At 36.9% G+C, this 13,340-nt stretch overlaps 1 pseudogene; it reads right to left on the bottom strand.

Annotated features, from left to right (window-relative positions):
• Positions 1 to 3,888: 3,888 nt before the first annotated feature.
• On the bottom strand, positions 3,889 to 5,047 carry LOC107536988 (heterogeneous nuclear ribonucleoprotein D-like; annotated as a pseudogene).
• Between the last annotated feature and the right edge of the window lie 8,293 nt (positions 5,048 to 13,340).

Here is a 13,340-nt window from a genome sequence, read left to right on the forward strand (position 1 = left end):
TATTGTAAATAATGCTGCAAAACGTAGGGGTGCATATATTCCTTTGAATTAATGTTTCAGGTTTCTTTGGATAAATACTCAGAAAAGAAATCACTGGGTCATAAGGCAGCTTCATTTTTAATATTTTTATTGACAGTATTACAGGTGTCTCCTATTTTCTTCCTTTTTGCACCCCCTCCACCCAACCCCTGCGCTCCCCCAAGCCTTCCCTATATTATTGTCTGTGTCCAGTTTTTAATTTTTTTAAAATTTAATTTAGCCCAGCCTGGTGTGGCTCAACGGTTGAGCGTCCACCTATGATCCAGGCCATCGGGGTTCGATTCTCAATCAGGGCACATGCCCGGGTTGCGGGCTAGATCCCCAGTCAGGGGCGTGCAGGAGGCAGCCGATCAATGACTGTCTCATCATTGATGTTTCTATCTCTCTCTCTCCCTCTCCATTCCTCTCTCTGAAATCAATAAAGATATATTTTTTAAAAAATAATTTAATTTAATTTAAATTTTTATTTATTTATTTTTTAAGTTTCTTTATTTTTGAGAATATTACAGGTGTCCCCATTTTATCCCCACTGATCCCCTCCACCCCACATCCATCCCACCCCCAGGCTTTCCCCATACCAATGTCTGTCCATGGGTTATACTTGTAAACATATGTTCTTCGAATAATCTCTCCCCACTCATACCCCCTCCTCGCCTTCCTTCTGAGATCCCTCAGTCTGTTCCATGCTTCTGTGTCTCTGGATCCACTTTGTTCATCAGTTTATTTTGTTTATTATATTCCACATATAAGTGAGGTCATGTGGTACTTGTCTCTCTCTGACTGGCTTATTTCACTTAGCATAATACTTTCTAGTTCCCTCCATGCTGTGCCAAAGGCTAAAAGATCCTTCCTCTTTACAGCTGCATAGTATCCCATGGTGTAAATGTGCCACAGCTTTTTTATCCACTCATCTACTGATGGGCACTTGGGCTGTTTCCAGACCTTAGCTATTGTAAATTGCCCTGCTATGAACATATGGGTGCATAAGTTCTTTGTGACTGGTGTTTGGGGTTCCTTAGGATATATTCCTAGAAGTGGGATCACTGGGTCAAATGGCAGGTCAATTTTTAATCTTTTGAGTAAAGTCCATACTGCTTTCCATAGAGGCCGCAACAGTCTGCATTCCCACCAACAGTGTACTAGGGTTCTCTTTTCTCCACACCCCCATAAGCACTCGTAGTTCGTTGATTTGCTGATGGCAGCCATTCTGACAGGTGTGAAATGATACCTCATTGTGGTTTTAATTTGCATCTCTCTGATAATTAGTGATGTTGAACATTTTTTCATATGTCTCTTAGTCATTTGTATGTCCTCTTTGGAGAAGTGTTTATTTAGGTCCTTTACCCATTTTTTAATTGGATTGTTTGTCTTCCTTTTGTTAAGTTGTATGAGTTCCTTATATATTTTGGATATTAAGCCTTTATCAGATGTGTCATTGGCCAATATGTTCTCCCATACAGTGAGTTCCCTTTTTGTTTTGTTGATGGTTTCTTTTACTGTACAGAAGCTTTTTATTTTAATTCAGTCCCATTTGTTTATTTTCTCCTTAGTTTCTCTTGCCCCAGGAGATGTTTCAGCAAACATATTGCTATGAGAGATGTCTGAGATTTTGCTGCCTATGTTTTCCTCTAGGATTTTTATGGTTTCATGTCTTATGTTTAAGTCTTTTATCCATTTTGAATTTACTTTTGTGTATGGTGTAAGTTGTTGGTCTAGTTTCATTTTTTTGTATGTATCTGTCCAATTTTCCCAACACCATTTATTGAAAAGACTGTCTTTACTCCATGGTATGTTCTTGCCTCCTTTATCAAATATTAATTGACCATAATGGCATGGGTCAATTTCTGGGTTCCCTATTCTGTTCCACTGATCTATATGTCTGTTCTTGTGTCAGTACCAAGTGGTTTTGATTACACTGGCTTTGTAGTATAACTTGATATCTGGTATTGTGATCCCTCCAACTTTGTTTTTCTTTCTCAAGATTGCCATGGCTATTCAGGGTGTTTTTTGGTTCCATATAAATTTTCAAAGTGTTTGTTCTAGATCTGTGAAATATGCTGTTGGTATTTTAATAAAAATTACATTGAATTTATAGATTGCTTTGGGTAATATGGACATTTTAATGAAGTTAATTCTTCCAATCCATGAGCATGGTATATTTTTCCATTTGTTTAGATCTTCCTCTACTTCTTTTTACAGTTTCCTGTAGTTTTCCGAGTTAAGGTCTTTTACATCTTTGGTTAAGTTTATTCCTAGTTATCTTATTTTTTTATTTACAATGGTAAATGGGACTTTTTTTTAGTTTCTCTTTCTGAGAGTTCATTATGGGTGTATAAAAATGCCATCCATTTCTGGATGTTAATTTTGTATCCTGCTACCTTGCTGAATTCATTTATTAAATCTAGTAGTTTTTTGGTGGAGTCATTAGGATTTTCTAACTACAATATCATGTCCTCTGAAAGTAATGACAGTTTTGTTTCTTCCTTTCCAATTTGGATGCCTTTTATGTTTTCTTGTCTGATCACTGTGGTTAGGACTTACAGTACTATGTTAAATAAGAGTTGTAAAAGTGGACTCCCCTGTCTTATTCCTGTCCTTAGGGGAAATGGTTTTAGTTTTTGCCCATTGAGTATGATGTTGGCTGTAGGTTTGTCATATATGGACTTTATTATGTTGAGGTATGATCCCTCTATTCCCACTTTGCTGAGAGTTTTTATCAAAAATGGATGTTGGATTTCGTCAAATGTTTTTTATGCATCTATTGATATGATCATGTGATTTTTGTCTTTCAATTTGTTTATGTGACGTATCATATTTATTGATTTGCAAATATTGTACCAGCTTTGCATCCCTGGAATAAATCCACTTGGTCATGGTGTATGATCTTTTAATATATTGCTGGATCTGATTTGCTAATATTTTGTTGAGGATTTTAGCATCTATGTTCATCAGGGATATTGGCCTGTAATTCTCTTTCTTTGTAGTGTCTTTATCTGGTTTTAGATTTAGGCTAATGTTGGCCTCATAAAAAGAGTTTAAAAGTGTTCCTTCCTCTTGGATTTTTTTGAAATATTTTGAGGAGAATAAGTGTTAATTCTTCTTTGAATGTTTGGTAAAACTCCCCTGTGAAGCCATCCAGGCCAGGGCTTTTGTGTACTGGGGGCCCTTTGATTACTGCTTCAACTTCTTTAGCAGTTATTGGTCTATTTAGACTTTCTGACTCTTACTGATTGAGTTTTGGAAGGTTATATTTTTCTAGGAATTTATCCATTTCATGCAGGATGTCCATCTTGGTGGAGTAGAGTTGTTCATAGTATTTTCTTACAATCCTTTGTATTTCTGTTGAGTCAGTTGTTATTTCACCTTTTTCGTTTCTGATTTTGTTTATTTGGGTCTTCTCTCTTTGTTTCTTGATGAGTCTGGCTAAAGGTTCATCAATCTTGTTTATCTTTTCAAAGAACCAGCTCTTGGTTTCACTGATCTTTTGTATTGTTTTTTTAGTCTCTAAGTCATTTATTTCTTCTCTGATCTTTATTATTTTTTCCTTCTATTTACAGTTTTTAATTTTTTGAGGTAACTCCATACTGGTTTCCGCAGTGGTTGCATGGTTTGGTTACCACCACATTCAGCTAACATCTCCATCATGTCACTTAATTATCATTTCACTTTTTTGAAGTTTACCACTTTAATCTTTATGCTGGTATATGAAGTTTGAAGAGACCATAGCACAGAACAGCAGTTTCTGTGTATTCTTTGTGCTCTGCCCAAAATGTGTGAGCCCCAGATTGACATGGTTGGTGTGACACAGGGCCTGCAATGAAGTTCTGCTGTTTTCTCCAAAGCCTGCCTTTAGTGTGACTGGTAATTGTTTTGGTGATTGCCACCCCCTCGAGAAGCCTTGCTGTAGGTGCTCTGTTGGCCACTGTATATCCCTGTCCCTATCCATAGTTCCCATAATTATACTGAGTACGGTCATAGCCTCCATGGCCACTATGGTTTTGATCACCACCATAGGCACTACTGTAATCTCTATATCCTTGATCATAATAGTTATTTAATCGTTGGTTCTAGTTTTGACCCTGACCTTGGCCACTACCCCTAGTACCACCTTCTTCACCATCTGCAACAACTCTTCCTCCTTTATGTTCTTGCTATTGCTGTTTATATGCTTTTTTGGAGTACACAACTTTTAAAACATATTTTTACTGATTTTTAGAGAAAGAGGAGAGGAGGAGAGAAAGAAACATTGATGTGACATTGATACATCCATCGGCTGTGTCCTGCACACCCCATACCAGGGATCAGGGATCTAGTCCACAACCAGGGCATGTGCTCTGACTGGGAATTGAACTAGCAACCTTTCCATGCACAGACCTATGCCCAACCAACTGAGGCACACCCACCAGGGCAGGTTATGAACCTTTGATTTTACATTTTCCAGAACCAATTCAATAATATCTGCTTTCTAACAAATTTTTAATGTCTCTTCATCTGTAGATGTGGTAAAACAAAAACCTTTTCTTTCATTTGTTTTTTTATCCAATATTTATTCAATATTTTCAATTTCTCCAAAGTCTCCAAATATTCTTTAATTTGTCCTTCAGGAGTATCTGGGCTCAACTCACCCACAAAAACCTTTTTCGGGGGATTTCTTCCCTTTTAAAGCTTTGGCGCTTTTAGTATCTATCACTTTGTCATCCAGTTAGTGTTGCTTCAATTCCAAAACTTTATGAACACTAGCAGCACTTTGGAAAGCACAAATCCAAATCTTCTGGATCTTCTGGTGACAGCATCTATTTCATTTGTGCAGTCTACAACTTCCCCAAGTTGAGACAAATATTATCAGTCCTTTCTTGCTTGTATCCCAGCTCAGGCCTCCAATAAGCATTTTGCCATCTTGCTGCTGATTCTTGCTGGTGGTGATCTTGGATCCCTCTGTGAATTCCTCTCTGTTGCTGCACTACTTCAAGTCCTCCATGGTAGTGGAGTTGTCAGTGGGGTGCTGATGTGAAGTCACATTTATGGCACCAGCCTCCTAAGCCTTGTATGGAGCTGCATTTTGTTTTATTTTTTTAAAACTTATCTTTATTGTTGAAAATATTACAGATGTCTTCCGTTTTCCTCATTGACCCCTTCCACCCTGCACCCACAACCTGCCCCAGGCTTTCATCACACTATTGTCTGTGTCCATGGATTATGCATATATGTATATAAATTCTTTGGTTAATCTCTCACTCCCGCACCCCCATCTTTCCTCTGAGATTAGTCAGTCTGTTCCATTCTTCTATGTCACTGAATCTATTTTGTTCATAAGTTTATTACATTTTTTAGGTTCTACATATAAGTGAAGTCATGTGATATTTGTCTTTCTCTGCCAGACTTATTTCATTAGCATAATATTCTCCAGTTCCATCCATACTGTCCCAAAGGGTAAGGGATCCTTCTTTACAGCTGCATAGTATTCCATGTGTGTAACTGTCCCACAGCCTTTTTATCCACTCATCTACTAATGGGCACTTGGGCTGTTTCCAGATGGGACTACATCAAACTAAAAAGTTTCTGCACAGGATGGAGCTGCATTTTAAATGATGAAATAGTATCATTTTAGTTTGTGGTGTAAACATTTAAGATCTAGTCTCTTAGCAACTTTGAAGTATATAATACAGTGTTATTGATTATAATCACAATGTTGTACATTAGATCTCCAGAAGTTATCCATCTTCTAATTATAAGGTTTTACCTTTTGTCCAACATCTCCCCATTTCCCCCACCCAACCTTCAGCCCCTGATAATCACCATTATAGACTCTGTTTCTATGGGTTTGGCTTTTTTAGATTCCACATATAAGTGATATCATACAGTATTTGTCTTTCTCTGTCTGACTTACCTCACTAAGCATAATGCCCTCCATGTCTTTCTATGTTGTAGCAAACAACAGGAATTTTTCCTTTCTCATAGTTGAATAATATTTCAATGTATGTGTGTGTATCCATTCTTTATCCATTCATCCATTTACAGATACCAGTTAGGTTATTCCTACACCTTGTCTATTGCTGGATCATATAGTATTTATACTGTTAATTTTTTTGAGGAAACTATCCCGTTTCCATAGTTGCTACACCAATTTCCATTCCCACCAATAGTGCACAAACTTTCCCTTTTCTCCACAACCTCACCAATACTTATATCTTGTCTTCTTGATGATAACCATGCCAACAGTTATGAAGTATGAAGTGATATTTTGCTATTGTTTTGATTTGCATTTCTGTAATTATTAGTGATGCTGTACATCTTTTCATCTACCTGTTGGCCATTTGGATGTCTTCTTTGGAAAAATGTTTAAGTCCCTCTGCTCATTTTTTAATCAGATTGTTTTTTTGATTATTGAGTTGTATGAGTTCTTTATATATTTTGAGCATTAATCCCTTATCAACATATGATTTGCAAACGTTTTCTCCCATTTCATGAGTTGCCTTTTCATTTTTTTGGTTGGTTGTTGTTTTTACTGTGCAGAAGCTTTTTAGTCTGATGTAGTCCCATTTATTGATTTTTGACTTTGTTGCTTGTGCTTTTGTGTCCTGTGGGGGAAAAAAAAAAATCATTGCTAAGACAAGTGTCAGGGAGCTTAGTTCCCTCAAGAAGCCTGTTCTTTTTTAAGACTCTGATAACATACTTCCAAAAATGTGGAGATAACTTGGTTAATGAAAATACCTTTCACTGTGAGAAAATATCTGTTTCTGCATTGGTTCGAGAACAAATACCAACATTTTCCAGGGAAAAGTAGTTTTAATAATCATTCTTGAGCTAATGATGGTGAGCTTTGGAAGGGAGCCCTGGCATTATTCCTGCTCAGTTGTAGTTCTTCTATGGAAAACTATAACCTGACATAGAAGCATCAGGAAACACACTTGTTTCTATTTTTCCTGACATTTTTAATGTTTGTGTTAAGATGCCAAAGGAAATTGTTCTTTCAGTTATTTATTTGTTCTATAACTTTTTCTTGAACTATACAAGGTTTGGAGTTACAGTGGTGAGCAAAATAATACATGGTCCCTGCCCTTGTGTATTTTCTAGTGCAAAGGAGAAGAATGAATTAATCAAATAAGTAGAGAGGGATTGAATTTAGATAGAAAAGGAATGGGAGAAGTCCTCTTTGAGGAAATGATGTTGGAGTAGAGGGATAATGAATGTGTAGAGTTGGTCAGACAGTTAGGTCATGCTTCAGGGGGGATGGACCACTCTGAGCTAGGGAGCAGTGAGGGTGGAAAGACTCTGACCTCTTGAGAGAAAGGAACTAAGCCAGGGAAAGAGTGAAAGAAGTCATGCTGGACAGATAAGCAGTTAGCAGCTACTGCTGAATTTTTCAAGCATTTTTTTAAGGATTTCAGGTTTTATTCTAAATGCAAAGGAAAGTCATTAAAGGCTTTTGAGGAGGGAGTCATAAGATAAAACTTATGTTTTATAATCACTTTTGGCTACTATATGAGAAATGAATTGGTGAATGCACACAATAAAGGTAAGGGTATCTACTTAGGTTGTTACACTAATCAGACAAGGTATGTGATGATGACTGGGACAAAGATGTCATTGAAGACATAGAAGACAAAAAGAATTTGAAGTGTATTTGGAGGAAAAAAGGGACAAATCTACTTGATGGGATCGTATGCAGGGATGATGAGGTGAAAGAATCAAGATGCCTCTCAAGTTTCTTTTTGAAGAACTGTAGTAATATTTATGAGTCTGTGAGTAAAGAACTGGTTTGTGGGTTGGGGAAGACATGAGATCTCTGAGACACAATTTGTTAAAAAAAAACTTGGTAGAATCACTGCTTCCAGAAAGAACACATTCCTGGCACAAAAGCACACAGGTTACCTGGCCAGCAACCTCACTAATTGGGCCTGCAGATAACTGGAGTTAAGTCTCCCTTAGACCCATTCCATGTTTTCAGCCTTTTCCAATCTCAAGGAAACTATAAGTTGGGCAGATAATTTAAGGGGAGAAAGAAGGTAATTTTCCTTATGCTAGCTCTTTTTATCTCTCCCATTAGTTTCCAGAAAGAAATACTTGAGTAAGGAAACCAGATAAGGAGACTCAAACATTTTTGAGGTGGGTTTCTGCAGTGAGATTCCATTATTTCAGTTATTTTGAATTGTTAATTTTGAATGCATGTTTTCTTCAAATAACTAGTTTATTTTTTAATTAATTAATTTTTTAATTATAGTTTATATACAATATTAGTTTCAGGTATACAACATAGTGATTTGACATTTATATACCTTACAAAGTGATTACCACAATACATCTAGTAATCTTCTGTCACCATACAAATTATGATATTATTGATTATATTTCCTATGCTGTAATTTCATCCTTGTAATTTATTTTATAACTGGAAGTTTGTACCTCTTAATTCTTTTTAACTTTTTCATTCAGCCTCCCATTGCCTTCCCCTCTAGCAATCATCAGTTCATTCTCCGTATCTATGAGTCTGTTTCTGTTTTGTTTCATTTCTTCATTTGTTTTGTTTTTTAGATTCCATATATAAGTGAAATCATCAGTGACCACTTTAATATGGTCATTTAATATATAAATACCAAAAAGCATATATATATTTTTAAACTACGATACTGGGTTCCCTTGTTAGTATAAAAAAAATGTGAAGTGTTCACCAAATCTAAAAATACTTTTGTCTTTTGCACAGAGAGTGGCTTTTATGGTATATAATCAAGTCCAGAGATTTCACACTGACCCATAGCATACGACACAGACATGATAACCTTGAGAAAGTGAATAAAAAATACTCTGAGTCCTTAAACTGAAGTGGTAACTGAAAACTTAGAGGCCATAAGACCTATAGCTAAGATATCTCCTGAGCTTGAAATCTTCAAACAGCACATTATTTAGTCTCCTTAAATCACTGCACTTAGAAGATTCTCTAAATGAAAATAAAGTACAATCATTACTTGGGTTTTGAAACATGTTCAACATAATTTCTATACTGTTCAAAAAACACATGGCTTAGACTATAAGTCTAATAAACACTTAGAATTTAATACCACTGATAGGGGCTTATCTCTTCAAGCTTATCTACAGAACCTATTAAATGATAATCTTAATTAGAACCCTAATTATGTTTCTGCTAAGAGTATTTTTAGATAGCCTTAACATTTGATCTGTTTAGTCTAGTTTTACAGGTGGCAATAGATTAAAAACGGGCTTTAAAATAAGATATGTCTATTACATTTCTAATAATAGGTAATTGTGGTCCCAAAGCCACTTTTTATTTAGTGATGCATGGAACAACCCTTTGATGCTGGTAATTGTGCCCACACACCCTATCTCTACACTGGGAAAAATAGGCCACTCTTTGTAGTCAGTGCCTTATTTCTACTGTATAAACTTTAGCCCTTTCAATTTAGGATCTTGAGTTTCTTTCATTCTTTTTCTCTAAAATAACCTACCTTTTCAATTCTGCCAAAATCCTCTGGTTACATGCTCCCAGGGACACTTGTCCTGATTGTACCTCCATAGCCTTGCCACCCTTTAATGAAAAAGTCACATGCTTTCAATGTGGCTTCTCAAGCTTGAGTGTGCATAAGACTCAACCAGGGAGCTAATAAAAAATGCCAATTTCCAGGCTGCACCCAGAAGGGTTCCACCTCTGTGTGTCTTCCAGGGTTCTGGGAACCTATATTTGAAATGAAAAATCCCATGTGGTTTTTGGATAGCTCTTTGAGAAACATTGCTTTACAAGACTTATTTCACATTTCCAAATACACGGTTTAAAATTTTCCATCATGCTTACTGTTGTTTTCTTTTTCTAGGATATATGTGGCTCCACCTCTAATCAACCTGATTCTTTTCTTGCTTTATGAGGTAGAAGAAAGGATGGAACTCTGAGACTTTTGCAAAGGCCTGGAGAGACTTCAGGCAAGATCACTTTGGGCTTGAAGTGCACGGTAGCTCCATTGTCCCCACTCAAGAGGCATGTTCAGTCCACCAGTGTCTCCTGAGACCTTGGTGATTCTGATGCAAATGGGCCATTAGACACAGGACTCTCAGCCTCTCCATTTGCCTGACACTTTTTAAGGTCCTAGGCTCTTTTATCTAAGACTTCACATGATACCCAGACTTCAGCTTGAGCATGTCATGCACTTATGCCTTTTAAGTGGTCAATTCCATTGTCAAAATCAGATCTCTAAAGACAAGTCAAGGTTTACATTATTATTATTATTATTATTTGGTAAGGACAAAACCAAGACAGCCTTAGGGCTACCCAAGGTATATAGAGTATTTTTGGAGAGGATGATCTCAAGTGACACCAGTTGCGAAGCCAAAAGTTTTGGTGGCTTAAAATATTAATTTAAGGAATGTTAACAGGATGTTTTAGTTTAGCACTAAATGGCACTTGAGTAATTTCCTGAGTGTGAGTTCTATAGTATGTGCCCTTAGCAATGGTACCTCTTACACACCTATACTATTCAGAAAGTCAGCCATTCACTAATATTTATTTGCAAGCTTTTATTGAACATCTACTATGTACTGGGCAACAAAGAGAGAGTAATAAGAAATAATCTTGGCCCTCAAGAAACAAACCTTCTGGTTAGGGAAATATCCCACATGAGTGTGGTATGTGCTGCAACAGAAGAAACATGGCTGACCAACTGGTGCAGAGAAGATCAGACAGAGAGGAGAAAGTAATCAAAAAGGGCTCCCCAGAGGAATTTCTATTTAATGAACAAATAGAAATTAGCCAAGGGGATTATACAGGGAGGTAGTGGCTGACATTCTAGTCAAACGCTTTGTGTGCAAAAAATAATAATAATAATAATCTAAAAAGAATATGGCTTAATTTAAAATGCACGTAATTTTTTCATGCCAGAGAAGGAAGGAGGAACCACATCAAGATGACCTCAAATAAGGGATAAATGTGGTAGAATTGGGGTTTATTCATTTATTCATTTTCTTCAACAAATATTTGTTATAAACCAAATATGTCCTAGGCACTGTGTCATGCTGAGCCTTGAGAACATAATGCTGAAGAAATGGTGCCTGCTCTCAGGAAGCTTAAATTCTGATGGAAAAGATACACAACTGATAAGTGAACAAGAACAAAACAAAACAAAAAATCACTGTTGTGGTAAGTGCTAAAAAGAAAATAAAAATGGATATGTGAGAATCATGGGGGAGTTGTTCCTTTAGTTAAAATGATTGGGAATGCTTCTCTGAGGGCCTGATATTTAAGTTGAAGTAGGACAAGAAATCATTTAGAATTTGGGTTTATTTATTTATTTCAACCAATGTTTATTACATTCCAAAAGTGAAGCATATCCTAGGCAGAGGTAAGAAGAAAAAAAAATGTCCTAAGGTAAGAAACAGCTTGGCCTAAGAACTGATAAAAGACCATATAGTCAAGCATGTGGTAGACAAACAGGATAGCAAGAGATAAAGTGGGAAAGGTGGGCAGTGGAAAGCGATGGGAGTTTTAAGTAGGGAGTGACATGTCTTAATTTACTTCCATAAATTCATTCTGACAGCTGTGTGGGAAGGAATGGATTGGAAGCGGTGAGGGTGAGCAGGCAGACTAGCCAGGATGCTATTTCAGTGGTGCAGGTGAGAGGTGACCATGACGCAGATAAGACAATGGCTATGGAAATGGTGAGAAGTTGCAGAGTTTTCCCTGGACATAGTAGGAAGGACAATGCCTTGGAAAAATCACACTGATGTTTATGACCCAACTGATTATTGCTGGAGCCAAAACTAGAAATCAGATCCTCCCAGTCCTTGCCATTAGTTTTTCCACTACGTAATACAAACTCTGAAGAGTAAAAAGATCTACAAAGTTTGGGCAAAAACTTTTTTGCTCTTAGTCAAAGAGCTTTGATTTTAAATGCTGTCAAGAATTGTAACACATTGGTGACATGGATATTACAAGTAAAATGAAGAGAGAAAAAGTGATTATGTACAGTGTTGTATTTTCCTTCTTATTTATTGGTTCATAGATTGTTTTTATTTGAAACGTATTTTCCCTCAACCTTTGTTATATAAGAATTTGCAGTAAATTATTAGTAAGTTCAAATATTTATTTTTTATGCCCAAGAGGATGTCAGTTATGTGTTGAACAGAAGACATAAGGTTGGGTTGGTGTCCTTGATGTTCCCTGCACCAGTCTTCATAGAATGAGAAGCAAAGGAGAAGAAGAAGCATGGCAGTGCCCTTTGCTAATTCAAAGCACTCCAGGAGGTCTCAAGGACAGAGTTCTTTCACCCCTGGACCTGAGCACATGGGGGAAGAATCCAATCCCCTCTGGGTGCTCCTACTTCGTCCATATACAGCTGTATTCAGGCTCATGTTTTTCTGTACCCTTTACACTTCTAAGGCAGTTCTTCTACTCTTTCTTCTTTTCACTCTCACACACACTTGCAGGACATAAAGAAGGTGGGGAGGGAGAGAAGAAAAATGTTTCATGAGAAAAATGGCAGAAGACAGTTTCTGTTACAGTCACCACGTCAGTGCCGTTCATTATGTATTGTTCCTTCAAATTAGTTGCTTCATCTAACTGAGCTATGCTGCTCCTTGAAAGCTTCTCTATCAATGTCAAAATCAAAGATAGAGGGTGGAGGAAAGACTTTGTTTGGGAAGATGGTATTTTAAATATGGATTCATCTAAAGAAAAGAGCTCTCTTCTTCCACCTATCTTTGCAAGCCTTTGTTCTTAGTATGTTACAAACTCCACTAAACCAAGTCACAAGTCAGTCCAATTTTAGAACCTGGGCTCTTTTCACTACATGTATTATCTTTCATGAAGTCCACAATTTATATAAAATTCACTTTTTGAAAGTTTATACTTATTGTTTACATTGTAACAAACCCAAGAAGCACAGCAAATGTGTTTGATTACACAGGCTACAACACTAGAGACATTTCTGCTGTTGAGTTTGTTGACTGATGAAGAAAATGCACTAATTCCCCTGCCTACCTTTTCTGCTTAATTCAGAAGAATGCAGAGATTGCAAGGGGAAATGTTAAAAAACCATTGCCTTTTACAGCTGCTTGCCTGGTGTATTAGATACTAGTTGCCTCATAGCAGGTTATCCCAACATTTAGTGGCTTAAAATAATAACAGTTATTATCTCACAGTTTCTACAGGTCAGGAATCCCTGCACAGCTTAACTGGTTCTCTGGATCTTTCCCAGGCTGCAATCTAGGTGTTGGCCAGGGTTGAAGTCATCTAAAGCTTCCAAGTTCACTCACCTAATTGTTGGTAAGATTCATTTCCTCAAAAAATATTGACTGGAAGC

Source organism: Miniopterus natalensis, chromosome 2, assembly GCF_054644295.1.
Source record: "Miniopterus natalensis isolate mMinNat1 chromosome 2, mMinNat1.hap1, whole genome shotgun sequence".
Lineage (NCBI taxonomy): Eukaryota > Metazoa > Chordata > Mammalia > Chiroptera > Miniopteridae > Miniopterus > Miniopterus natalensis.